Below are 26,773 nucleotides of genomic sequence, written 5' to 3'. Positions count from 1 at the left end.
AATGTGTGGTGAGCAGCGCGCCGGGGAAGCGGCCTCGTCCCTCCGTGCGGGAGCCGATGGAAACCCAGCCTCCGCGGCTGCCGAGCGCACGGGTGTTTCAACAGCAGGGGCTCGGAGATCAGAATTGCAGGCTGTGCACCTGCTGCCACGGGTCCGGCTGCTCGATGACACAGCACACCTGCTGCCACGGGTCCGGCTGCTCGATGACACAGCAGGCTGATGCTGATCGCTGGTTGACTTCTCGTGGGGCTGTGTTTCTGCGGTAGCTCAGAGAGCAGGGACTGAAGTCCTAGTCACACTTCTCTCTGTTGGACCTGTGGGCCTTAGGGTTTTCAGTGGTGTGTACCATGATTGCACGTAAAACATCGAGCACTGGTGTAGTTTTACATCCCATTTATTTGTGTTAAGCACATTCTGCTTAAAAAAAAAAAAAAGACATATTTATTTGAAAGTCAAAGTTAGAGGGAGAGATGGGATGGGGTTGGGGAGATCTTCCATCTACTGTTCACTTCCCTGATGGCTCCAACAGCCAGGGCTGAGCCAGGCCAAAGCCAGGAGCCAGGAGCTTCATCCAGGTCTCCCACCTGGGTGCAGGGGCCCAAGCGCTTGGCCCGTCTTCCACGGCTTTCCCCAGGCCATGAGCAGGGGGCTGGATTGGAAGTGCCAGGACCAGCATCCATATGGGATGCCGGTGTGCTTGGCCGTTGCGCCACAGCGCCGGCCCCACCTCTGCTCACGCTGCGTAGCTTAGCATTTGGTGATGTGGTGTGTCTTGTTGTGCTGGGGCTGCCCTGTGCTGGGGCCGCGGGGTCCTTGCCGGTTTGCGGCTGCTGTGAACACAGCTGCTGCAGGCATCCTGAGCTGGCGGCTTCCGTCCTCTCCCTGCTGGGCCAGGCTTCTGCAGAGAGCGAGCCCTGCAGAGGTGTGTGGGCTCTGCAGCCTCGCTTCCAGGCTGCTACTTCCCATTCGCTTCCCGAGCCCCCTGGAGAGACTGCATGGGAGAGAAGAGGCGGCTGGAAGGGCAAGGACCTGAGTGTGGCGCCGCCCGCCTGGCCGAGAGCAGTGCTTGTCACACAGGGGCATGGAGACTTTGCCTGCTGGGGGCTCATCAGACAGCTGAGGGCTAAGCACACGGGCTGCAAGTTCAGTGTGTTAGGAACCGCTCCGAGCCCAAGCTGGCATCTCCGCCGACCCCGGCCGTAAGCTCGGGCTTACGGGGACGCAGGGCTCGGGGGTGACAGCGGCTCCATGTGCCGGGACCAGGACCCGAGCAGCAGAGCTCCGAGCAGGGCCTCGGGGGACCCGCACTGAGTTCTGGGGCAGGCCCCTGCACCCGGGGCAGGTCCTGAGGGTGCAGGAGCTGAGAATGGGGGTGCAGGGTCGCTGTGAGGGGGACAGACCTTCCAGGGAGACCCTAGTTCTGCAGGACTGACCAGGAGCATCTTGGGTAAAAACCAGGGGATTTGAGAAAGACATGGGCCTTCCAGCGTTCTGTTTCCTTCGCTGGCCTGCACTGCCCAGGGGACAGGAGTTTGAAGTTGTCTGGGTTTTGTAAATGTCGCACCTTTCACGTGACTGTGACGCTAACCAAAACCTCCCTGCCTTACGGCCTTAGAAGTCTAAGAAGTGCCGGCAACACCCAGGCCTCGCGCAGTCCTCTTGGACTTCCCGCCCCCTGGCCGCCGCCACCCCCCTTCAGCAGAAGGGGGCTTGGGCACCCACGTCTCCCTCTCTGCAGAGGCCACGGCCCCAGAGGCCCAGGCCTGGGACTTCCTCGGGAGGCAGCACCTTAGGTGGAGAGGGTTCTGGGGGAGTGTCTGCCACGCTGATAGCTTTTATGTCAGATTTTAATTCCGAGTTCAGAGAGCAGCTCCCCGGCACCACCGACTCCCTCCCGGGGCTGCCCGGGGGTCTCCAGGGACCCAGCGGCTGTGGCTGGGCTCCCAGGCCCAGGTGCTTTTTTCTAGAAGTACTAATAGTTTTTATTAAGTAATTACGCACCAGCAACCTAGTAAATACTTATGTCCTCACAGCATATTGACACTTGAAGAGAATACATATACATGGAAAGAAAATAATACGTTGTATAAAGTGGTAGGGCTCTTTCATTCTCAGATACTCATGCCCGAAGCTTGGAGTCAGGTGGGTCCCCGCCCCATTTCCGGCTCTGCACTGATTTTCAGATGATACTTGGCCTTTTGTCACAGTGTTTGCCAAAAACCGGGCTTCACAAAGGGGTGATGTCATCGGGAGGAATGTGAAGCCTCTGCGAATGCGCGTGAGCTCATGGTCTGTGTGGGCTCCAGCGCTCTGCTGTGTTTTCCTTGGAGCCCGGCGTGCGCCTTGGCGCACCTGTGAGCCCGCCATGGCCTGCACGTGGTGAAGCCACCCTGCGCTCCACCCGTACTTGCTCTCTGCCAGGGTTGCCAGCAGCGTTCTTTGGCAGATGGCGTCCGGCGTGGGTAGCTGGCAGCGGTCAGGTTTGGGGGAGTAACAGAAGTGTTTCCTGGAATAGGGCGGGCGGGCGGTGGACCCCAGGAAAATGCATTTCTAACAAGCTGGCTGGTGACAGTGGAGAGGCCTGAGCCCTCAGATCCCTGGAGTGTGGGGACCCCGGCGCCCTGGCTGGAATCCTGGTGCCCCATGGTGCACGTGTGCCCAGGATCCCCGGATGCTGCCAGCTGGCTGGGTCCCGCACCATGGTGGCATGAAGCCATCACGGTGACGTACACATTGGCGCCTTTGGTCTCTGTTTGCTTGCTTCTCTCCAGCAGGAGGAGAGGTTAAATATCCCAAGTAGAGAGACTCTGGGATCGGGAGAACAATGAAAACAAACAAGAGGAGCCTTAGGTTTTATTGCTGAGTGCAGTGCTGCCGTCTGAGGGAGAAGCTGTGACGTAGGCTCCACAGGACTGGGTCAGTGTGTCCCGGGTGCTCGTTCTGGGCTGGGGTCCTCTCCACACCGGGGCTGGGCCATCTGGGAGCTTTGCACTCCCACAGGTGCCTGTGGTGGGGGGACCGTGGCCGAGAGCAGGCATGGGCGTTTGCTTTGCTCTCGGAATTATTGTTTGGTGTGTTCAGTTACTTTTTGATTGATCTGGTTGCTGATCGCAAATTGAATTTCCTCTTCAATGTTTACGTTTTGGTTTTATAGGCTATGAATTCCAGACTGTGGAGCCAGGGAGCTCGGAGCCCCTTAAGGTTTGTGGCTCAATGGGAAGGAGGCAGTGAGCCATCGACGCAGTCACGGAGAGAGGAGCTTGTGCCCCGGGTCCCCACGGTCAGCAGCGTGCGGCTTTGCTGCCCAGGCACGGCTGCTGCCTGCTCAGGGTCTTGCTCCGCCTGACTTGTGGACGCCTCAGTCAGGCACCGGCCGCCGCCACCCCTGAGCAGAGTCGGGGTGAGTCAGCAGGGTGGCGACAAGCCGAGGGAGGCCGGCAATGGTCACCGTGCTTGTCTGAGTCACAGCTCGGCTGTGTTTGAGAAGCACAGCCCCAGGTCAAAGGGAGCCTGGCCACGGCGAGACCCCGGGAAGATCCTCTGAGCTCAGCGGTCTCACGGCCGTGCCACTCAAGCATGCCTTCTTTCCTCTGTTCACTCATTCATTCACTCCTGCCCGTGTCGCTGCTCCCTGAGGCCGTCTGTGAGCACAAGCGACAAGGGTGTGGTTGTGAGCAGCCCGCGTCCCCGGAGGCCGGTCTGGGGCAGTGACAGCTCTGTCCACCCTGAGACGCTGGCTTCAGCTGTGCGTCCTCTCTGGGCGTTCAGGTGGGATCTGTCTGCCTGTAACTGCAGGTGCCGCGCTCCTGGGAGGGAGGGGGTGTCACGTGGTGCCACGTGGAGGTGGCGTGTAGCTTTTCCTGACCTCTGTGATCTGTCCCCCCGACAGCCCAGAGCGGCAGTGCTGCTTGCTGTGTGTAACTGGTGCAAGACTGCACTCCGTGCAGTCACAGACAGACACGAAGCCACGAGTAACAGCACCACCATGCAGCACCACTGCTGCTCATTGAAGCCCCCCGTCATCCTGCGCTGCCACAGACGTGACAAGTCTAACCCTCCCCTCCCCATCCCTATGGGTACCCCTGCCCCTATCCTCAGCCCACACCTACCCCATCCCTATCCCTATCCCTATCCCTACCCCGTCCCTGTACCCCCCATCCCTATGGGTACCCCTGCCCCTATCCTCAGCCCACACCCACCCCATCCCTATCCCTATCCTTACCACATTCCTGCCCCCCCATCCCTATGGGTACCCCTGCCCCTATCCTCAGCCCACACCCTCCCCATCCCTAGCCCTATCCTTACCCCATCTCTACCCCTATTCCTACCCCGTCCCCATCCTCAACCCTATCCCTACCCCATACCTAGCCCTGGCCCTGGCCCCACCCCTTCCCCTCCCCTACCTCTACCCTTGTGAGGGACAAGGAAGGCTGCGTGTGTTCTGTGGCACACCCTTGTAGGAATCCCCTCCAGAGAGGGGCGGTGAGCAAATAGCACTGGGAGGTGTCAGCGGCAGGCCCGGGGATGGAGGGCGGACGTGGTGTTCCCACAGCAGGCCCACGGGTGGAGGGTGGACATGGAGTCCCCACATGGCACGTGTGAGGGTGGAGGGTGGACATGGCATCTCCATGGCAGGCCCACAGGTGTGCAGGGTGGACGTGGCTTCCCTGTGGCAAGCCTGCAGGTGTGGAGGGTGGACATGGCATCCCCACACACGGCAGGCCCAGGGGTGGAGGGTGGACGTGGCGTCCCCGCGCAGCAGGCCCACAGGTGTGGAAGGTGGATGTGGCGTCCCCACGTCAGGCCCAGCGGTGGAGGGTGGACCTGGTGTCCCCGTGACAGGGGTGGAGGGTAGATGTGTCGTCCCTGCGTCAGGCCCTGCGGTAGAGGGTGGACCTGGCGTCCCTGTGGCCGGGGGCGGAGGAAAGACCTGGCGTCCCCATGGCAGGCCCGGGGTGGAGGGTGGACCTGGCGTCCCCGCGTGGCAGGCCCTTGCAGGTTTCTATCCACTCGCCCTCCTGGGGCTGCCTCTGAACACCAGCGTGGCCTGAACTGCATTTGACCTGGTGCTTCGGATCCACGCCAGTAGGTGACTCATTATTTCAGATGTTTGGTTTGAAGCGGCCTGTAAGGAAAATAGAAGAGCCTGTTGTAAAAATACAGTCTGTCTCCAGGAAGGAGAATCCCGGAGCTGAGCAGGGGCGGGGCCTGCCCCGTGGCTCTGCCTGCTGCCCTGCACTCCCGGCGGGAAGCCGCCGTGGTCCTGAGAGCTGGCTGGCCACCGGCCGGAGAGGGGAGCGGGCGGCGTGCGGGGGCGGGCCAGCCGGGTCCTCTCCCTGGGGCCCTGCCGGCTGTTCCTTCTCCTTCTTTGGCCGTTGGGGGCCGTGCGTTCTGCGTGTGATTTAGTGATTGTGGAATGTTTGGCCTTCCAGAATCGAACAAAGGCTGCGTGAATCGTCAGTTTTGAAAATCGTCTAACGTTTGCACCATGCTGTAACGTAAAACGTTCTGCTGACTTGTGGGTTTGTCTCTTTTGTTTTGTTTTGTTTTGTTTTCTTCCTGTGTCTTGTCTTTAGTTCTTGCCACGCTAGGGGAACTTTCAGGAAGGGTTGCAGCGTGTAGGGAATGGCTGTGGCGATGGCCGGCTCCTGGCAGACTAAGCGTCTGGCCGTCGTGGCCTTGCTTGTTAGCCGGGACTGCGTCAGAGGCTCGGCTGAGAGCTCGCCCCTGACTACAGAGCAGCTCCCTTCCTGCAGACGTGGTGCAAGTCCAGCACTCAGAGAGGCGAGTTCACGTGCCGAGGCCACGCAGCCCTCAGCGAGAGCGTGGACGTCCTGCCTCTGCCCCCGAAAGCAAGGGTGGGCACCGTCCGGTGCTGCCCGTGCACGACGCTGTCCCCGAGGAGCAGCATGCAGGTGACCTGAAACGTGCCGCCTGCACACGCTAAGCCCACAGCACGTGCGTTCAGGGCCTCCCTGCCACCCTGCAGCCGTGTCCACCACCTGTCTCAGGGACTCCCACGCGGCAGAACTGAAGCCCTGTGCCCAGGGAAACAGCGACTCGGCCTCAGAGCCTTCACGAGCGCTGGTCCCTGGGGTTTGCACGGAGCTCGGTGAGCAGTCAGCGTGGTGTGGGCAGAAGCAGAGGCCGAGGCAGCAGCGTGTGTGACGATCCCAGTGGCCTGTGTGACGGGAGACTTGGTGGCCACCCATGGCTGGGAGCAGCAGCGAGCGCACTGGGGAGACCGCCCGGTGGCTGCTCCCTGCCGGCCCCTCCTCGTCCGAGGCACTCACCCTGGCCTCTGGTCTGCCTGAACCCTGCCATCCCTGCGTCCAGTGAGCTCCCTGTGTGGCCAGCATCACCTGCTGGGAAGGAAATGGCCCTGCTGGCTAGTTCAGGAGCGTGTGCTCCTGATGGCCATGTGTGGACACTCGAGGGGCTTGTGGGCGTGCCCATCGCTCCACCGGCGTTGGTGCCTGCTCTCACAGGGCCCTGCCCTCACCTTGCACAGAGCTTGGCTTTGCCAGAGCTGAGTATTCCCACAGGAGCATGAGGTCTGTGGCTGTGGGGGAGCAGGTGCCTCGCAGAGGCCCCGCCCCAGGTCTCTTGTCCTTGCCCAGGCCGTCACCGCGGGCTTCTCCCCAAACGTCAGCATGTGCGTCAGGCTTTGCTGCAGTGACTCATTAACCTGATGAGGAAAACATCCCCGTAAGGGTAAAGGAGCCATCAACTGTGGCAAAGGCTGCGGAGGGAAAAACGCGAGGGCGCGTCCCCCTCGGGAAGCCGACGCACGCGGGTGTGTTCCCCCGCACGCCGGCTTTACACCTGCTGGGGCGGCGTGAGAGGAGGCTTTGGAGCAGTAGGGGTTCCCTCCGCACCACCAGGGAGCTCACCGAGTGTGTCAGTCCCTTAGCACTGAGAACGCGCAGTGCGTGTCTGCTGGTGAACACTGCTTTTCTCAGAAAAGTCACAAATCGGGGGCTGCCTTGTGGTGCAGCGGATGAAGCTGCTCTCTGGGATGCTGGCATCCCACATGAGCGCCGGTTCAAGTCCCAGCCACTCCATTTCTGATCCAGCTCCCTACTAACGGCTTGGAAAGGCCGTAGAAGATGGCCCAAGTGCTTGAGCCCCTGCGCCCACGTGGGAGACCCGGAGGAAGCTCCTGGCTTTAGCCATTGTGGCTGTTTGGGGGGTGAAGCGTGAAGCAGCAGATGGAGGATCTCTCACTGACTCTCTCTCTCTCTAACTCTGCTCTCCAGTAAGTAAAGAAAACAAGCAGTGTCACACACCGTGGGGTTTCCGGGTCGGCCATCCCTGCGCAGATGCGGAGTTAGTGAGCTGCGGCTCTGTGCTCCGGGAAGCCACGGTCTGCACTGTCTGTTGTATAACAGCCTCCCGGGCTCTGGAGCTCTGGTGACTGCGGGGCTCTGTGTCATCTTGGCAAGACTGGCAGCGTAGCCGCGTGACTGCGTCCAGGTTCTGTGTGCTGCGTGCTTGCTGCAGTGTGAATCCGTTCTGCGCCCCGAGACATCTTGTTCGCACACCTGGGAGTCGGTGCCAGGGCTGCTGCAGACAGCTAGCATCTGGCTCGCTTAAGTTTTGAGGGGCTGTCGTGTGCCTTGTTGGGGCTGTTAGCCTTCGCAGGAGAAGGACCAAGTTCTCAAGTGAAGAAAACATCAAATGGCATAAAACACCAACACGTAGCAAGGCCTGGTGACTTGAGGCTTGGTAGAGCGTGCCTGGAGTTCAGTTTGGCTTCTGTAATCAGGGAGTGTCCTTGTGGACGTTTGTGTCTGTTTACGAGGCGCTTGTCCGGGATGGAGTAACTGATCCAGGGGTTGCGTTTCCGGAAGGCTCGCCTCTAAGGTTTTCCTAGACCAGAAACTGGAAACTGTGGTGAGGACCCAGCTCTGGGACACCTTGTGTGTGGAAATTTGGCTGGGTGTGTCACAGTGCGGGAACACGCTAGGGGCGTGGCGAGTTAAAGCTGGGTATGTCACGGTGCGGGAACACGCTAGGGGCGTGGTGAGTTAAAGCTCATGGTATAAATACTATTGTAGTAGAGTATCTCTGTGGGTTTTTTTAAGTGATTTATTTATTGGAAAGGCAGGGTTACAGAGAGGTCTTTGACCCACTGGGTGACTACCCAAATGGCCTTGTTGGCCAAGCCTAGGCCAGGCCAGGAGCCAAGAATGTCATCTGGGTTTCCCACGTGGGTCCAGGGCCCCAGGCACTTGGGCTGTCCTCTGCTGTTATCCCAGATGCTTTTTGAGGGAGCTGGATCAGAAGTGGAGCTGCTAGGACTTGAACCTGTGTTCCCATAGGACGCTGGCATCACAGGCGGCAGCTTAACCTGCTGCACCACAACCCAACCCGTCAGGAACCTTCGACTCCCGCAGACCAGGGAGACTCTCTCTTCAAGGTGTGGTCCTGCACACACACAGGTTGGGGCCGCTTAACTGTGCAGTAGTTGTCAAACGAGCCAGCCATTGGTGAAGTGGGTACTGTGTGTGGCCACTGTTGGTGGGTTGGTTGATCCAGCTGTGTTGTGCCATGCTCTGTGCTGGCAGCAGGCAGGGTCTGGGGCACACGTGGTGGTCCAGACGTGGCCCCACCTCGAGGAGCCAACCTCGCTCTGTTAGAGAGGTGAGTGGGAGCCAGCGTGGATGTCCACAGGGGCTGGCACGCAGCAATGGGGTCTCTGCTGCCCTGTTCCCAGGAGGCGGTGGGAGCTAGTGCGGACATCCGGATGAGACCAGAGGACACAGTCGGAGCTGAGTTTCCACAGGGCTCGACACCTGCAGGAGCACACCTGTGCACCGTCAGCTGTGTCCCTCTGAGATGGGAGAGGCCCTGCCTGACGCTTGTGTTTGCAGAGTGGAAGACCACTGGCAAGTTCTCTACCATGGAGCCACGCGGGCAAGGTGTTCGTGTCCCTCAGGGTCAAGGGCCACGCTCTGGCCACTGAGAGTCAAAGGGCAGACCTGCCCCGAGGCACACAGGGCACCAGGAGCTAGAGGTGGGGTGGGACTGACATACCTGCACCCGGAGCCAGGCTCACCGTCTCACGGCACCGCCTGCCACCTCTGCCTCTACAGAGCCAGGGCCCTCTTTCTGAAGGTGGGCCGAGGAGGGCCCGACCAGAGGGAGAAGGGGAGGATTTGCCGGCCTGCAGAGGGGAGCAGAAGCAGGCGGCTGGGGCCGCTGTCCTCCCCTGCTACTCCCGCTCTCTGCAAGTTGCAGGCTCAGCACGATTTTCAAGAGGGCGGGAGATGAGAAACCCAGGAAGGGTTGAGCGAAAGCCCCGTGGGATCCTGTGGTGTCTGCTGTGGCGCTGGGATCCAGTTACAGATGCCTGTGATTACGGCCTTTGCAAATGACAGGCGACTTCCACAGCTGCGGGAGAGCGCATGCGGAGTTGGATTCCCGGTGCTGCTGCCCGCCGTGGCTCACGCGTGGGAGTCAGGCCCCCAGACTCCCTCTGTCCAGGAGGTGTGGGATGCAGAGACGAAACCATAGGTTGCAGACGTCGGCGTTTCAGGGTGGCCTTCCAAGTTTCTTCAGAGACCCTCTTAAAGCAGTGACGTTCTGGAATGGGTGGCTGGCGGCGTGTGCCGTGGTGTCATTAGCTCCACTTGCTAAGGAGGCTCCGTGGACTGTGCGAGGTGTGAATCTGTGACTGGCTTGGCTGTGCAGCGGACACTCCGTTGCTGACAGCAGAGTTGTGGGTAAAGTCGCCCACCTGTGACGCCAGCATCCCATGTGAGCACTGGTCTGGATCCTGGCTGTTCCACTTCTGATCCAGCTCCCTGCCTGCAGGACTGGGAAAGCAGTGGAAGATGGCCCTAGTGCTTGGGTCCCTGCACCCGCATGGGAGCCCCTGAGGAAGCTCCCGGCTTCAGTCTGGCCCAACCCTGGCCATTGCGGCCAACTGCGGAGTGACCCAGCAGATGGAAGACCTCCATCTGTCTGTCCCTCACGCTCTAACTCTGCCTGGCAAGTAAGTAAGTAAATAAACCCTGTTTTGATGGTGTTCGGCTGCCCTGTTTGAGGACACAGCTGGTATGGCCAAGACTCCAGATGATTCTAAGACCTGTGTTTGTTGTAAGCAGTGACAGGCGAGGTAGGCAGGCTTGGAGTGCTTGTGATCTACCGGCTGTTTGTGACTGCGGCAGTGGCTGCCGGTTCTCCCATCTCAGAGAAATAAGCTGACTGAGCTAAAAATGCAGCCAGCAGGTGTTGGGGTGCAGAGGGTGAGGCTGCCGCGGGCATCCCTGCAGCCAGACTGGGTCCAGTTCCCTGCCTGCTAACGCCCCTGGGAGGCTCGCAGTGATGGCACAGGCAGTCAGGGTCCTGCCTCCCGGGAGACTGCCGTGGGGTGCTGTGCTCCTGGCTTCAGCCGGGCCCAGCCGTGGCCGCTGCGGGCATCTGGGGAGTGAACCAGTGGACGGGACTTCTCTCTGTTCTCTCTCTCTCTCTCTGCCTTTCAAGTAGATGAAAACAAATAAATAAGTAAACTTTTTTTTTTAGTCCACTAAGCGTCTCTTAGGCAGCAGATTAGAAAGAACACTCCAGCGTGGGCCTTTAGCCATGCATTGAAATGCTACTTGGACACCCCTGGCCCACATTACTGGAGTGCGTGGGTTTGGTCCTGGCGCCACCTCCTGATTCCAGTGCCGACGGCTCACATAGCATTGCAGACTGGGGTGTGACCCCAGCTCCTGGCGTTGGTCCCTGCCTTGTGGGCATTTGGGAACCAAATGTCTGTCTGTCCATGTGTTTTCTTTCTCCCTGCCTCCCAGGTAAGTACCTCTTTCTTTAGAAGGCTCCTCTGAATCTTGGTTCCTGTGAGGAGAGTGACCTGGATCTGGCCGTGTTCGGTGAGAACTCAGCTTAGGGTGATCAGCTGGGGCTCTGTGCAGCAGCGGGACTGGACGCTCTCCCCTCAGGTCTAGAAGATTCTGCCTGTGTTAATGGGGTCCCTGCTACCCCGGACAGAGAGGTGGGAGTGCCCACCAGCCTTGGTGGAGTGCTGTGGAGGCCGTGCCAGCCACACGGGGGCCGGCGCCCCTCACACACCTGCTACTGGGAGCACCTGCGGGGAAGGGAGACCTGGAAGAAGCCTGTGGCCCTTGGCTTCAGTCTGGCCCAGCGCTGGCCATTGTGGCCATCTTGGGAGTGAACTGGCAGGTGAAAGACCTCTGTGTGTGTGTGTGTGTGTGTGTGTGTGTGTGTGCGTGCATGTGTCTCCCTCTCTGTATTGCTGACTTTCAAATAAGGAAATCTTTATTAAAAAAAAAAAAAAGAACCCTCAGCCACGGATATGCACTTAGTGGCACTTGGAATGAGAACAAGGTAGCGGGTGGCATGGAAACAGAGTGGTGCCTGATTGTCAGTTCCTGGCCTTGTTTGTGCGGAGTGGGCAGGGGTGGAGAAGTCGCCAGTCTGGACACGGGAAGCCAGGTGGAGACGGTGTCCATCTGTCCATCCGTCCTTGCTGTGGCCGCCACGCCTGTGAGATCCTCGCTCGCGGCTGTCCTTGTGTGGCCTTCTAATTGACAGGGACGAGGCCGCGCCTTGCTGTGCTCCAGCTGAAGTCCTGGACGAGAGGCACCCAGTGGGTGCAGGTGGGAGAGGCTGAGAAGCATTCTCAAGAGTGTTGTCGGCCTTCTGCCGGCCAGGCAGCCCGGGCGGCCACTCGGCGCTCCCACGGGGACGCCTCTCTGCCTCACTTGTTGCTGCAGTGCTGGCTCCGGCTGGTTGTGCCTGTCGCCCGCACAGTCGGCAAGTGGCCACACGACAACAAGTGACAGAGTCCCAGGATCTGGGCCCCTTTCTGGGACACCTGAGAGACTTGTTGCTTCAACTGAGGGCAGTTTTCTCCGGTTGTGGATCCAGGTTCTAAAAGGCAGGGGTGAAAAAGGCCCTCTTGTCTCGGGTTCGAGTGGCCCTCCCTGGAAGTGGCACCGTCTTCCCGGGTCTGCCAGACCCACGGCTCTGGCACACAGGGTGCTCCCTGGTGGAAGTGGCACCGTCTTCCCGGGTCTGCCGGACCCACGGCTCTGGCACACAGGGTGCTCCCTGCTTCGAGGAGGGAGGAGCGGCCGGGGTCTGAGCCCTCAGTGTGCTCACCCGTGTTGCGGGGGCCAGGAGCAGGCGTGGTGCTGGAGCCTGGACTGCATATGGAGTGGGCTCAGTGGCCTTGTGCCCGAGGGGTTCTGGAAGACACTTCCCTGAGAACACTGGCACCGAAGTGGAGCCTTTGATGTCAGCCCCAACTCGTGGTCAAGGAAGTGGCCAAGCCCCAAGCACACGCCCTCTGACATACACAAGGCCTGGCTCTGTGTGTGCGCGCACATGGGCTGGTATATTGTACACACGTGCACGTATGTGTTACATGTATGTGCATCGTACACATGTGCTTGCATTGGGTGTGCATGCACACATGTGTGCATGCATGTGCGTGTGTGTGGTAACCCAGGCTCCTCCCAAATGGACAGATGAGACAATGTGAAATGCAGTTGCCACAGCCACCACACAGAAGCCGCCCTCTGTGAGAAAGGAAATAATGAGCTTAGCCCTGACGCGAGGTGCCCACTTCCCAGCCCCCAGTGCCGCCCAACAGACAGCCTGGGCCCAGGCCACTCTGCATTCTCTCACTGGCAGAACACAGTTCCTCCTCCTCCTCCCCCTCCCCCTCCTCCTCCCCCCCTCCGCCCCCCCCCTCCTCCTCCCCCCACTCCCCCACCCCCTCCCCTTCCTCGCTGCCTTTGGAAACTCTTGTTCTTCCTGTGTGTGGCAGCTTGCTTTTGTCCAAGAGAAAGTGCTCTGGGCTCTCCCAGCTTTGCCTGGTCCTCTGGGCAGGTGAGGCGCCACCGCTGTGCCCACCCCTCTGTGACTCCGCCCCAGCCCCTGAGAATCTCCGGAACTCTGCCGTCTGCCATGTGCCAGCTGAGGTCCGGCCAGTGTGTGGGCTCAGCTTTCTTTCCCAGTGGGCATGACCAGGAAAGAGAGAGAGGAGAGCTCACAGAATTAAAATCCGAGTTTCCATCAGGATCACGTTCAGGGTCAGGTAAACATCTCCTCCCGGTGTCACGGGCAGAATCCCCGGGAGACTCGTCTCCCAGAGTGTAGCTGGGTGCAAGCTCGCATTTGAAAACTCAGAAAAATGAGTCTGCTCAGGGGGACACACGGGCAAGCAAAAGGACACCCAGAACCCAGTGTTGTTTTCCTCATCTGGAAAGCGTCAGGCCTGGAAAAGATTGTCCCAGTGGCCAGGAAATACTTCGATTTCCTTTGCTTCCAGGGGCCGGGGGCCGCTGGTTGACCTCCTGGGCATGGGCAGCGGAGGCCGGCGCTGGCGGCACGGCTGGGGACCGCACCTGCGCACAGTGCCGCGTCGCTGCTGCTCGCTCTCGCGTAGCTCCGGCTGCCAGTTTCAGGGCTCACGCGTCGCCTTCTGTAGGAGTTGAGCTCTGGGGTAGCTTAGCAAAGGGGAGAGGAGCAGACCGTGGGGGAAATTAGACCACGATCAGGCTGCAGGGGCGGCGCGGGGCCTTTGGCCAGCGGAGCGTGAAAATTAGGTCACCCAGCCGGGGCTCAGGCCGGCCCACGTGGCCGCTCAGCTGCGGGCCAGCGGGTGTGGACGTCCCTGTGTCAGGAAAAACAGCCTTTGTTGTGGATGTTCTGAGTCCCCCGCCCAGAAATGGCCCTGTCTCGTTTGCACCCCGCGAGGGTGGCAGCTGCGGAACTCAAGGTGCGCGTGGGTGGGGAAGTGAGGCTGTCCTGTGGGAGCTGGTGTTGGATGCTTTCCCAGGGCGGCCCCGGGGGCCCTGACCACGCAGGCTAACCGGATCCCCCAAGAACTTCTTGGCCCACGGGCACTTGCTGTGAAGAGCCGCCCTGCCCGGGATCCAGCGCTGTGGGCTTTGATGGCCAGCAAATGCAAGGAGGGCGGGAGACCCGGGTGGTCGGGTGCTGTTACAGCAAAACGTTCAGGAGTTTGAGGCCAGAGTTTTAAATCATCTGGCTGCTTAGGAGCCTCAGATGACAAAAACGGAGAAGTCGGAGAAAAGACTCTTTGTGGAACGCCAGACCGCGGCCTCGGAGCTTGTGGTGACTGGAGAGTGGGTTCCAGGGTCCACCTCCTGCCCCTGCAGCCTGCTCCCAGTTCCGACACCCGCTGCCCAGGGGCAGAGCTGCCCACCTGCTGACCTGGGGCCGCAGCTGGGCTCTGAGCGCCCGCGGGCGGCCACGAGGGCAGTGCAGGCTGCTCGGGTGCTCCCAGACAGGACAGCAAGGTAAAACTGGCAGCCGTACTTTTTATTTTCTCTTTGTTTTCACATGGAATTTATGGACCTCTAATTCCTTCCCTCTGAATTGTGGGAGGTTCATCTGGAGCTAGGGTGTCATGGCCTGTGCGTGCTCACTGCTGTGCCAGCCAGGACCTTCCCAGGGACCTGGAAACCCACGTGTGGCACTCCCGCTCCTCTCGTGGCACTGGTGCACGGCAGTGAACTCCACGCAGTGCGTCTGGCATCAGTGCTGCTTGCTTGCCTCATCCTGCATTAGTTCTCGGTTGGTTTCGGTTCCTCCTCTCAGCTTCCCTTTTGTCTGGCGTTGGTTCTGCCGTGCGGTGGTTTGCCAACATCTGCTGACTTGCGGTGGCTTCTTTCTTTCCGATGAAATCTTGGGTCAAGCCTAATCTTTTTTTTTTTTTTTTTTTTTTTAAGATTTATTTTATTGGGGCCGTCACCATGGCTCACTTGGCTAATCCTCCACCTGCCGTGCTGGCACCCCGGGTTCTAGTCCCGGTTGCCCCTCTTCCTGTCCAGCTCTCTGCTGTGGCCCGGGAAGACAGTGGAGGATGGCCCAAGGGCTTGGGCCCCTGCACCCTAATGGGAGACCAGGAGGAAGCACGTGGCTCCTGGCTTCGGATCAGCGCAGTGTTTCAGCAGCAGCGGCCATTGGAGGGTGAACCAGCGGAAAAAGGAAGACCTTTCTTTCATCTTTCTCACTGTTGAAATCTGTCAAATAAATTAAAAAAAATAATAAAATAAATAATAAAGATTTATTTACTTGAAAGAGTTACAGAGAGGCGTAGAGACAGAGATGTCTTCCATCCACTGATTGACTCCCCAGATGGCTGCAACAGCCAGAGCTGTACTAATCTGAAGCCTGGAGCTTCTTCCTGGTCTCCCATGCGGGTGCAGGGACCCAAGCACTTGGGCCATCTTCTACTGCCTTCCCAGGCCACAGCAGAGAGCTGGATCGGAAGAGGAGCAGCCAAGACTAGAACCAGCGCCCATATGGGATGCCGGCGCTTCAGGCCAGGGCTTTAACCCACTGCGCCCCAGCGCTGGCCGCATCAAGCCCTAATCTGTCAATCAGAGAAGCATGACTGCCCTGGTGCCTGAGGCGTGCACGGTGCCCTGGTCGGCGTGGGAGCTGTGGAGGCGGCAGGGGGTGCCTGAGGCACATGCGGTTCCACGGGTCCGTGTGGGAGCAGCCACAGGAGGAACCTGAGGCAAATGGCACCCGGTCCGTGTGGAAGGCGCCCTGGTAAACCTCCAGCTCTGCCTTCCTGTGCTTTATGGCTCCGGTTCCAGGAGGCGGCTGCAGCCTCTCCAGGGTCCTCCCAGCCCACGGCTGCCCCGGGACGCTCACACGGAGCACAGGGCCAGGCGTTCCAGCTCCAGTGGCCTTGACACTCGGGACAAAACCGTGTTTTCCAAAGATCCGAGCCAGGCGGTTCTGAGGCTGTCGCCAGCGACTGGAGTGAGGTTTGCCGGCCAGCGGCTGGCTGTGAATAGGTCAGTTTTTCCATCGCTTGATCGTTGCTGCGGATGGGAGATGCGGCTGTTTGGCATGTGGGGGTGGAGAGTGGACAGGGTCTCCGTGTGTGTGCTCTCCAGAGTGTGCTGTTGGCCCTGGCCAGGTCCTCTCCCCTGTGTGGCAGGGCCAGCTGCAGGCTGTGTAGAGGCTTTTCCCGCTGTACGTCTCCTCCTGGGACCAGGCAGGGGCCCTGCCCCAGGCGCGGGTGCGGGCGGGCGCCCTGCCCACGCTGTCTGCAGCTGCGCACATAGGCTCAGCGCTGTGGTGGGCGCCCCCCCCCCCCCCCCGGCCTGAAGGCAGAGAGCTTCCTGCTCCGAATTATAACGGAGATGATTGGAAAAACGCGTCCCAATTCTTGGCAGGGTCGCCCTCTGCTGCTCTTTGGGAACTGGGAGAGGGGCTGGCATTAAAAGAGAAATTTTGTTTCTGCTGTAGCTTCCTTGTTCTCTGTAGTTGCTCTGGTTTCTTGATTTAGTTAAATTCCATTTTGTAATTAAAACTGGAAACACTGGGTTTCCATCTGTAGAAGCCCAGCATGCAGGAACTGTGTACGAGCTGTTAGGAAACCAGCCCTGTGGTCCAAGGCAGACAGCTCCCTCAGTCTCCGTGCACGTGCAGATTTTCAGTGTTGAACACGCAGTGTCTCCTGCTTTCTAGGGCTCGGCAGAACTGGGCCTTCGCAAGGCCAGGCTTGAGATGCAGTGGGCGAAGCTGCCGCTTGCAGCACCCGCGTGCCGTATTGGAGCACCGGTTCCAGTCCCGGCTGCTCCACTTCTGATCCAGCTCCCTGCTGGTGCACCTGGGAAGGCAGCAGAGGGTGGCCCACGTGCCTGGGTCCCTGTACCCTGTGGGAGACCTGGATGGAGCTCCAGACTCCTGGCGTCGCCGTGGCCTAGCCACCTGGGGAGCGAACCAGTGGATGGACGGTCTCGCTGTGTCTCTCTATCCATCAGTCTGCCTTCCAGATCAATAAAATCTTTTTTATTAAGATATGTTTTTCTATTATACAGAATTAAAATATTCTGAAAGTTGTACACCCCTTAATCTCATAATAGCGACCCCTTCTCCATGGTAATTGTCAATACAGTGTCCTGGACATAAAATCAAATCCAAGTATGGACACAAAAATTGGAATTCTAAAAGCTGTGATTTTTATTCCTGCAGATTGATTTGTTCCACAGCAGGTGGCTTCCAAAGTGTTTTTTACAAAATTTCAAATTCCGTTTTATTGAAAGATGCAGACAGAGAGCTTGCATTTGCAGATTCATTCCCCAGACGTCTGCAACAGGCAGGCTGGGCCAGGAGCTGGGAGGTCATAAGTCTCCGTGTGGGTGGTGGGGGCTGCAGGACTTGAGCCCTCAGCCCGCACGCAGGGCACTGCAGCAGGGAGCTAGAGCTGAAGCCCAGCCCTCCGACGTCGGTGTGGCGTCCTGAGCAGCAGTGTGGCCCCTGCCCAGACGCCCTCCCAGACGTGCTTACCATGGAGCTGACAGCATCCTTCCAGGTTGTAGCTGAAATCCTAGTAAGAGCCGAGACCAGCTCCCGGGGGCTGGGAAGAGCCCCCTCCCACGGAGACCCTCTGGGGACGCTCAGTGCAGAGGTGCTGAGCCCGGCCCTCCTCTGCGACTTCCCCTTCTGATGGTGCCGTCCACGGGGCCATCTGCTCCCCGCGTTGCCCTGGCTGGTCACTTTTACTTTAGCTGTGCTTCGCTGCAAACTGGCAGGGCTGCCCACCTGGGCCTGCCTCTCCTCTCCTCTCCTGCCTCTCTCTCCTTCTTTCCCTCTGTCCCTCTCCCTCCCTCCCCCCCTCTCCCCCTCCCCCCCCTCTCTCCCCGTCTCCTTCACTCCCTCTCCCTCCCTTCCCTCCTCCCCACTCTCTCCCTCCCTCCTTCTCTCCCTGTCTCCCTCCCTCCCCCCTCCCCACTCTCTCCCTCTCTCCCTCCCTCTCTCTCCCTCTCTCTCTTTCCCCCTCCCTCCCTCCCCCACCCCCTCTCTCCCTCCCTTCCTCCTCCCTCCTCCCCCCTCCATCCCTCTCTCCCTCTCTCCCTCCCTCCCCCTCCCCATCCCTCTCTCCCTCCCTCCCTCCCCCTCCCTCCATCCCTCCCTCCATCCCTCCCCCTCTCCCTCTCTCTGTTGATCCTCACATTGAGCTCACCCTGAGCCCAGCTCAGAGGTCGCCCTTCCCACTTGCACTGGGTCTGAGCAGGGGCAGCCCTCCTGGTGGCTGGTGCGGAGCTGGAGCTCCCAGGGCGGTGTTTGCGTTCTGGGCCCTGCAGGAAGGAGTTCTTGCCTCCTAGCCCATCTGGGAGGCCGAGACCCTGCTTGTTCTCTTACCCCTGGAGGGTAAGAAGTCGGCCTCGTCTCATGATGTCAGTGACGCTGGACTGGAGAGCTTGGTGTGGTGCACACAGGCGGTGCCCACGGGCTCCGCACCTGCCACTCCAGCTGGGCTCTTCAGCCTCGAGAGGCCCGTGTGCATCCGGTAGGCACTGGCTGAGCACGTGCTGTGTAGAGTTACTCGGCTAAGCCTGGGGAGGGAGGCGGGGGTGCAGCGCGGGTGTGGGAGTGGAGGCTGTTGCCTGTGTTCATGCCTTAGTCACTTGACCTGCTTTCTGGGTGGTCTCTCCCCTGGCGGCTTCACCCACGCCCCGTGTACTGATGGTTTCGCGACGTGCTCGCCTGCTCCAAGCTCCTTCCCGTGTTCCTGCCCACTGGCCTTCTGGGCTCCCCCCGCCAATTGCGGGCCGCCAGGCAGGTGCTCCCCACCCAGACCCCGTCTTTTCTGTTGAAGATTTATTTACTTACTTGAAATGTAGAGGTACAGAGCAAGAGAGAGGGATCCTCCATCCACTGGCTCACTTCCCAAATGGCTGCGAGAGCTGGAGCTGAGCCACGACGGAGCCAGGAGCCAGGAGCTCCACTCAGGTCTCCCACGTGGGTATCAGAAGCCCAAGTGCTGGCACCATCTTGCGCTGCTTTAGCAGGCCATTAGTAAGGAGCTGAGTCAGAGGTGGAGCAGCCGGGACTTGAACCAGTGCACACACGGGATACCAGCGACACAGCTGGAGGCTTAACCTGCTGTGCCATGACGCCGGCCCTCACCTGATCTTGTGTCAGCCCCTGGCCTCCTGTTTTGATCCAGGCCCTTTCATCCACCCACACCTGTGTTTGTTACCTGATGTCTACTGAGACCTCTCGGACACAGGTCCAGGTCAGGGGCCCCTGTGGCCAAGGCCAGAGACAGAGGGCCTCGTGGCAGAGCATGTGTGTAAAGTGTCCTGTCTGTCTCGGTGTTGCCTCTCCGTGTCTTGTCTGTCTGTGGACAGTGCTGCACGTGGGGAGGGCAGCTGTCTACCTCAATGTCGTTCCCCCTGTGTCCCGTCTGTGTCTGTGGGCCGTGTGCACGTGGGAGCGGGCAGCTGTCCACCTTGATGTCGTTCCTTCTGCATCTCCTCTGTGTCTGTGGGCCGTGTGCACGTGGGGCAGGCAGCTGTCTGTCTTGGTGTCGTGCCCTCTGTGTCTCATCTGTCTGTGGGGCAGGCAGCTGTCCATCTTGGTGTCACTCCTTCTGCGTCTCCTCTGTGTCTGTGGGCCGTGTGCACATGGGGAGGGCAGCTGTCCATCTCGGTGTCGCTCCTTCTGCGTCTCCTCTGTGTCTGTGGGCCGTGTGCACGTGGGGGCAGGCAGCTGGTGGCTGGAGCGGTCAGCACAGGTTTGCTTGAGCAGAGGGGTGAGCCACGGGAGTGCCCATGAGTGGGTGTGGGAGTGCTGATCCCAGCCCACTCGCTGCATGTTGGCCCTGCTGTGGGCCGCTGAGGCAGGGAGTGGGGGGGCCTGTGTGGTTCACACGGGGTCCAGGCCGGAGAGGTGTGGTGAGGGCTCCGGGGACAGCGGCTCCTGAGTTAGGTCCTGAGCTGCGTTGCTCCCTAGGGAAATGGGAAGGCCACGTGGAGGCGTCAGGAAGTTTGTGGAAAAATGCGATTAGAAGTGTGAGTTCATTTCAGTGCAAAATTTATTTTTTGGTCCTAATGCGTGGAAGAGGGGCATTATCAAAAACTGTACCACAATAAGCCCGTATTTTTTTCACGGTTTTCCATGGATTGTTTGAAGCCCTGCACACAGGGACAGATGCCCTGGGGCCTCAGAGCCATGGTTGGGGGACACAGCATCAAGTTTGGGGTCCATGTGGGCCACATGAGAACAACACCTAGGACCCCTGAGCCGGGGCCGCTGTGCCCTGCGACCCTCCACTGGGCCGGCCGTGAGGCCGTGCTGCAGACAAGGGGGAGGGATGGGGTTCTCCAAGTACCTGCCTTGCCACCCCTCCCTCTCCCCTGGTGGTGGGCAGTGGGCGGTGGGCAGGGTCACAGGGAGGCTGCTGTCCCAGAGCTGTGACCAGAGTCGCGTCCAGCCCCCGGGTGCCAGCGGTGCCTGGGATGTGTGAACACCCCTGGGCCAGCGAGAAGGGGCCTGAGCTCTGAGGGGGGAGCCCTTGCCTATGGCCAGCGCAGGGGAGAGGGGCTTGCTCTTGAGGGAGGGGCAGAGAGGAGGCCATGGCGTGGTTTTCCTCAGTGCAGGGGCGAGGCCACCACAGTCCCTGTGGTCTGGGTGTGGCTGGGAACGGGGCAGCGGTGCCATGGGGACTCGCAGGGACGGCCCACGGCGCCTGCATGTGCAGTGCCGGCACTGGGTGCTGGGAGCCCCCCTTCTGTCCTGCGCCCCAGTTTTATTTGGAAGGCTCTAAAAGCAGAAGTCAGTCTGTCCCCGTGCTCGCGGCCTCGGTCTGGTGGGCACGCTGTCCCAGGAGGGCCCCTCGGGGCGGCAGCTGTGCCCGCATGCGCCTGGTACACCTGGTCTGCTCCCAGGGCTCCTCGGCCTGGGGCCTCCCGGACTGTTCCTGAGTGGGTGAGTTACTGTGTCTGGCTAAGCAAGATGAGGGCCGGCGTGAGCTTGGTGAGGGTGCCTCGTTAGTGGTCCCGGCATCCCTTGCTGCCCTGCAGGGTGCCCCCTGGAAGGGGTAAAGGCTTGGCCTCGCTGGGCTGTGGCAGTCAGCGTCAGGGGAGCTCAGCCGGACTCCCTCCTTGCTGGTTCCCAGGCCGGGGCAGGCGGTGCAAGCCCAGAGTTCCGATGGTGCAGGCTCCCCTGGAGGTGCACACGGGCCCCAGGTAGGCAGCAGTGCCCACTGCCCGCTGCGGTGGGAATGGCGGCTGCCAACAGGCGTGTGGGAGGCAGGGTGGGGAGGCAGAGCTCACCTGCACGGGATGTTCCCGGGGCGGGGGGGGGGGGCGATTGGCGTCCCTGGTGCCTGCAGGGAGGAGGCGGGAGAGGAACACATGTGCACATGTGAGTGCTTTTCTGCGTAGGTGACATGGCGAAGAAGGTACCTACTTCACATTTCATTTAGTTTCATTTTGTTTGGAAGGCAGAGAGACAAGCAGAGAGATCTTCCCTCTGCTGGTTCACTGCCCGCATGCCCACAACAGGCAGGGCTGGGCTAGGCCAAACCAGGAGTGGGGAACTCCGTCCTGGTCTCCTACGTGTGTGGCAGGGGCCTACGCACTTGGCCATCGTCCGCTGCCTCCCAGGGTTGTGTCATCCGAGGCCAGGAGTTGCAGCAGGAGCTGTGGTGCAGGGTGGGGACATCCCAGGCACCGCCCGGCACCTGCCCGGCAGGTCACGGCTTCAGATGGAGCAGCTGAGACTGTGACCATGGACCGGCCCTGCTCAGACGCAGAGGCTACACCAGGGTCCTCCCCTCTGTGTCCAGGCGTCCCCCTTGGGGAGCCCTTCAGTGGGCTTCACCTGTGGGAGGGGAGGCTCGTGGGTGGAGACCCGCGGGGGCCGTGGAGTGGCTGGCGAGGCTCATGTGTCACGGGTGCCGTGCTGTGGCCGGAGCACATCTGGCAGGGCCCTCTGCGGATATCTTTTTAACAAGGGTGTGCTGGTTGTTTCTGGTTCAATCTAGTCTGTTTTGCAGAAACATTGGCCTGTGTTTATTAAAGTCGATGCCCAATTTCGGAGTGTGGACTGCTAAGAAGTTTCCACCAGGGCCAGGGCCTGCAGTCCACGCCCAAGCTGCTCGCCGCGGCCACCGGTGCACCTGCGCCTGTCGTGTCCGGCCCCTTAGCCGGCCTGCTCGTGGGCTGCAGCTGGGATGTGCTGAGGTTCCATGTAGCAGGTGCTCAGCGGTGCTTACAGCGGTTTCTGTCGTAGGAAACAGGCGTCTCTCCTCAAGGCTAGGAAACAGCACGGAGACCGGGTGCTGCTTGACTGGAGGAGGTTTCTCAGAGCTCCGTGGTCATGCACGTTCATGCCTGTTGAGAGCCTGTTCCAGGAGGATCCACGCGGGCCACCCTGCGCCGGGCAGCGTGGAGATTGCCCCGGGATCCTCTGGCGCCTCCCCGAGTCCCTGGCTCTGTGCTTCTCTCCAGCCCTGTACCCTCAGAGCTGCTGGGCTCCCCATGGCCATGTCGGCCGCCTGCAAGCAGAAATGTGCGTGCAGCCACATGTCTGTCCACTGTGTGCCACGCACTGGCTCAGGTCAGCTGGAACTCGGCCTCTCCCGAGGCACCGGAGGCCCCGACGACTCACAGGTAGACCCTGGAGAAGCAGCAGCCGTGGCGTGCGCAGAGCCGGCCTTGCTGGGTGTGACCCAGAGGCATGCTGGGAAGTGTTCTGTTCTTCGCGGATAGCTAAGTGCTAACTCCCCGAGGGCTGCGTGCTGCTGCGGCCACGTTTGAGTCCTGACGCTGCTCCTGGGGCGGGGACGTTTCCACAAGTAGCACCGCTTGGCCAGAGCACGCGAGGTCTGTGGGAGCTGGCGCCACAGTTGGCCGTCCCCGAGCTCAGTGGCAGGGCAGGGCGAGCGGTGCGGCTCCGGGTCCCAGCACTGCCCGGCACCCAGAAGACGGTGCTGGAAGTTGGACCTGCCAGGCTTCGCAGCCGCTGCCTGGCTGGCCCTGGCTGGCCCTGGCTGGCCCTGGCTGGCCCGTTCCTGTCGAACGCCCGTGTCAGAGTGCACTTCAGCCCTTACTGATGCATTTTGAGACGCAGTTCCCACCCAGCCTGAGCGACCCTTGTGCTCTGGGTGCAGACACTGGCTGTGCTCTGGGTGTTCCGGGCGCTCCCCGGCCGGAGGGCGGGGTTGTGGGAGCAGCCGAGCCCCCGCGCGATTGGCTGCCTGCCCATCTCCTGTGCTGGGGGAGCCTCCCTGCCCGGCCTGCAGAGTGAGTACGAGGGCCGGAGAGTGTCCTGTCCTGGTCACGCTGTGTCCCCCGCTGGCCTTGGCTTTCAGCGGCCCAGGGCCAGCACTGAGGAGCCGTGCAGCTCTGCCGATGGTGCCGGCTGCTGGTCCCCAGGGTGGGAGTGCTGGGGATGCCGGCTCCTGCCGCGCTCCGGCTGCCTCTTCTCTGGCGAGCCCTGCAGGGACACAGGGACTGCCTCGGGTCTCAGGGGTGGGCTCTCCCTGTTGCCTGCTGACCACACAGACCACGTGCCCTCTCCCTGGCCTCTGGGGTCCTGAGCAGCCTCCCTGCAGCCCACCCCTACCCCATGGCAGAGACGCAGGGGCGCACTCATCACCACCCTCCACGTGGTCTCCCTGTACACCCACGGTGAAGCGCCCCCAACTCCCACCTACAGCCTCGTCTAATGCAGCTACTTGCGAAGGCCCTGCCCTCAGTCGCCGCGATTAGGGTAGGCTCCATCCTTGACCCGCAGGTGTCACCTAAGACCGTGGGGACCAGGCTCGGCACGTGAGCCTTGGGGGGTGCCCGCACCACTGCTGAACCACACGAGCACTTCTGAACGGCCGCCTCTCTCAGACACGGATATAGCGCCCTCCCGGTGACAGCCGCGGTGTGTTCCTTCCTTCTGGTCCCTTCGCTGGCTTCACAGGTTGTGGCTTCTGTGTCAGAAAGCTTGGTCATGGTGCCGAGAGCTTGTTGCTAAATGGCTCCTTTTCAGAACTTTGGGTCAGATTTATTTATGGTGGGAAATGCCTTTTGCCATCAGTGCGAGTTTGAAAAGCTTCAAGTGGGAGTCAGAACGAGGCCCTGCCTTTTTATTATGGTTCAGGGCTTGAGATCTGTCTCAGGGGCTGGAGGGGCAGAGTGGGGTGGAAGGGGAGGGAGAGAGAGGAGAGGGGCTTTTTAAAAATTCTGAACAGTGCTAGGATTCAGCTACTTCTCTGACTCATCTAGCGTTCAGAGCAATGAAGTGCTCATCAAGAGTGTTGTTTATAACAGACTCATTCATGACAGTCCTGCTGGCTGGCTTCACAGAAGTCATTTCCTGTAAAAATACCAATCATGGCTTTCCTAAGGGAATAGAGTAAGATTGTGGGAAATGCTTAGAATTGAGCTCGTTATTAACTTACAAAGACGCGCTTTTTAAAAGCATGGGTGCCCTACACGGTTACAGCAGAGGGCTTTATGAATTTCCTTTATTCACTTATTTTTTATGACATGAAACCCAATGACTATTGTCTGTATCTTAAAGTTCATTGGTCAACTGTAATGATTTTTCAGATTGAGACTTCAGGCCACCCACTGGGTTTTCAGCCCAGCACACTCTGAATAACACCAGTGCTGGGGTAGTAGGCTGCTGATCTGGGTACACAGGTGCTCATCTGGGCTCCCTCCTGCAGGTTTTCATTGTCAGCCTCTGGCTTATCTTTGAAAGTCTGGTGATAGGAGAAAGGCACCTGGATACTTCCTGTTTTCCTGTTTATCTGTAGAATTGACACTGTTGGTGTTTCTGGTGTGGTCCCTCTGAGGTGTAACTAAACTACTTCACTTGTAACCTTTTATTTCTAAGTATTCATATGTGCTGTTACATTATAGTGTTAACTAGCATGATTAGCCTAACAATCTTGAAAGGAAGGAATCCCTTTCAAATATGAACAAAGTTAGTTTCCGGTGTGGTTCTGCATTGGAGAGTGTTGGGTTTCTGTCTGGAGAGGGGTGGCAGGGCCGTGGTTTGGAAGCCTTGGGTCCCAACCGCCCCAGCCTTGAGTTCCTCACCCTGCTCATGGACTAAGGCTTGTCTGGAGAGGCAGTAATGTGACACCCAAAACGGTGCCAGGTGCACAGATTTTCAGCAAATGGTAACTTGATTTTTGATCTTAGTAATTTGGTCCATTTATATTTAATGCTTCAAGACAGTGCTGAACAGATATTTGGGTCTTCTCCCTGTTTTATGAATGGATCAGTAGGATTATGATTTTCTAAAGGTTACCTACAGACTTTCAGAACACCAAAAGGCATGCCTTACTTCTGAATTAACACTAAATAACTTCTTCTTAACTTTTACTCTGTGGGGTGTTACTGGCCACTTTTCTGCTTCCCCAGGCTTTGACATCTTAGCAAATTTAGCTTTCAAGAGAGGGACTGGCCCAGTGGGGTGGTGGGTTAAGCCTCTGCCTGCGGCGCTGGCATCCCATATGAGCACCAGTTCTAGACCCGGCTGCTCCTCTTCCAATCCAGCTTCCTGCTATGGCCTGGGAAAGCAGTGGAAGATGGCCCAAGTCCCTGTGCCCCTGCACCCACATGGGAGACCTGGAAGAAGCTCCTGGCTTCGGATCTGTGTAGCTCTGGCTGTTAAGGCCATTTGGGGAGTGAATTAGCAGATGGAAGACCTCTCTCCGTGCCTCTCCCTCTTTCTCTCTGTCACTCTACCTCGCCAATAAATAAACCTTTAAAAAGGAAGGAGGAAATTAAGAGAGTAACTGAAAAGGCCGAGGGGCACAGCTGGGATGGCCTCCTCACTCAGTCTCTTGGTTCATTCCTGAGTTTGTTTCTGGCTGATGGGCGGTTCTGGTGGTCACTCACAAAGGCTCTGCGGGCACGGGCTCTGTTTTTTCCAGGCGGCCCCTTGACTGTCAGCAGGTGCATGTCTGTGAGGTGCACACTGCCCGCTGGGCTGTTCAGCTTCTCCTGGTTGGTCAGTGGTTGGAACCCTGCATCTGTGCATCGGAGCTACTGGGAAAGGAGTGGCCACATTCTGGGCCAAGCTGAACCCTGTGCAGCCTGGGCGCCCGGGTGCAAAACATCACATATTTAAGGGAAAGGGACTTGCACCGAAGTCGTCTTTGCGTTTAATGAAAACCAACCGTTTGTTCAATTTGCTTCCCCAGGTGGCGCCTTCCTGAAGTTGCTCGCTGAGACCTGCAGCTTTCCTGCCGACACAGATCGGTGAGTGCATGAAGTCGGATGCCCTGCCGCTGGCCACTCCTTGGAAACACTTTCCGGGAGGGCGTCGGCTTCCCTCTCGAAAAAGCCGTGGAGCTTGGAGCTATCCAGCCCTGCGTCTGGCATCTGAGCCCCAGACGCCGCATGGGCGAGCGCACAGGAGGGCCGTGATATGGTGGGAGGCCTTGTGGACCCCGTGCGTGGAGGACTGTGGCTCTGCTGCTCCTGCTCGGAGATGCTTGGTTCTGTTGCCAGTGACAAACGGGCTTCCGAGTCCCAGCTAACGGGTGTGGCCAACCGCAAGTTGCGTGTGCCGGTGGGCTGCTCTGTGTACGATGTCTCCATCTGTCACCATTTCTCCCTGAAAGGGAAGAAGAGGTAGCCGCCTCCAGCTACCCCGTGTCCCTCCTCGCCGGCAGCTCGTGCGGAAGGGTTGTCGGGGCGAGTAGGTGACCTGTCACGTCTGTGCCTGACTGAGGCCACTTCTGGCGAGCACTAGGAATGGCGGGCTGCCCAGAGGGGCCTCAGGGGCACCACCTCGTTGCTGGGAGGTCACCGTCACAGCCCCCACTGCTGGGCACTCACGATTGGCTTCTTATCTCAGGTGCTGTTAAGTTGCCAGCTTTAGGCCGGTTCAGGAAGCCTGGTCTGTTTTGTGGTTCTGAATGAGAACTGTATACAGCGCGAGTTATGGGGTTATCTGAGCAGAGTTCGTTCTCGTGGGAGAGCCAGGGCTGACTCGGGGTGGG

The 26,773-nt window shown here is 59.6% G+C and overlaps 1 protein-coding gene across 5 annotated transcripts in view; it reads left to right on the top strand.

The window, feature by feature from the left end:
• LHFPL2 (LHFPL tetraspan subfamily member 2) overlaps positions 1-26,773 on the top strand; it is a 110,929-nt gene that overhangs the window by 41,676 nt on the left and 42,480 nt on the right. For 3 of the 5 annotated variants that reach the window (XM_070056314.1, XM_070056315.1, XM_070056313.1), the window contains exon 3: positions 25,970-26,027. The exons of 1 other annotated variant lie outside the window; for it this stretch is intronic. The gene's annotated coding sequence lies outside the window, so the exon portion shown is untranslated. Of the gene's footprint in view, positions 1-13,673; positions 13,757-25,969; positions 26,028-26,773 lie in introns of those variants that run through there. One more of the 5 variants, XM_070056317.1, reaches the window with a different exon arrangement.

Source organism: Oryctolagus cuniculus, chromosome 14 (assembly GCF_964237555.1).
Source record: "Oryctolagus cuniculus chromosome 14, mOryCun1.1, whole genome shotgun sequence".
Lineage (NCBI taxonomy): Eukaryota > Metazoa > Chordata > Mammalia > Lagomorpha > Leporidae > Oryctolagus > Oryctolagus cuniculus.
This window is presented reverse-complemented; position numbering and strand designations above follow the sequence as displayed.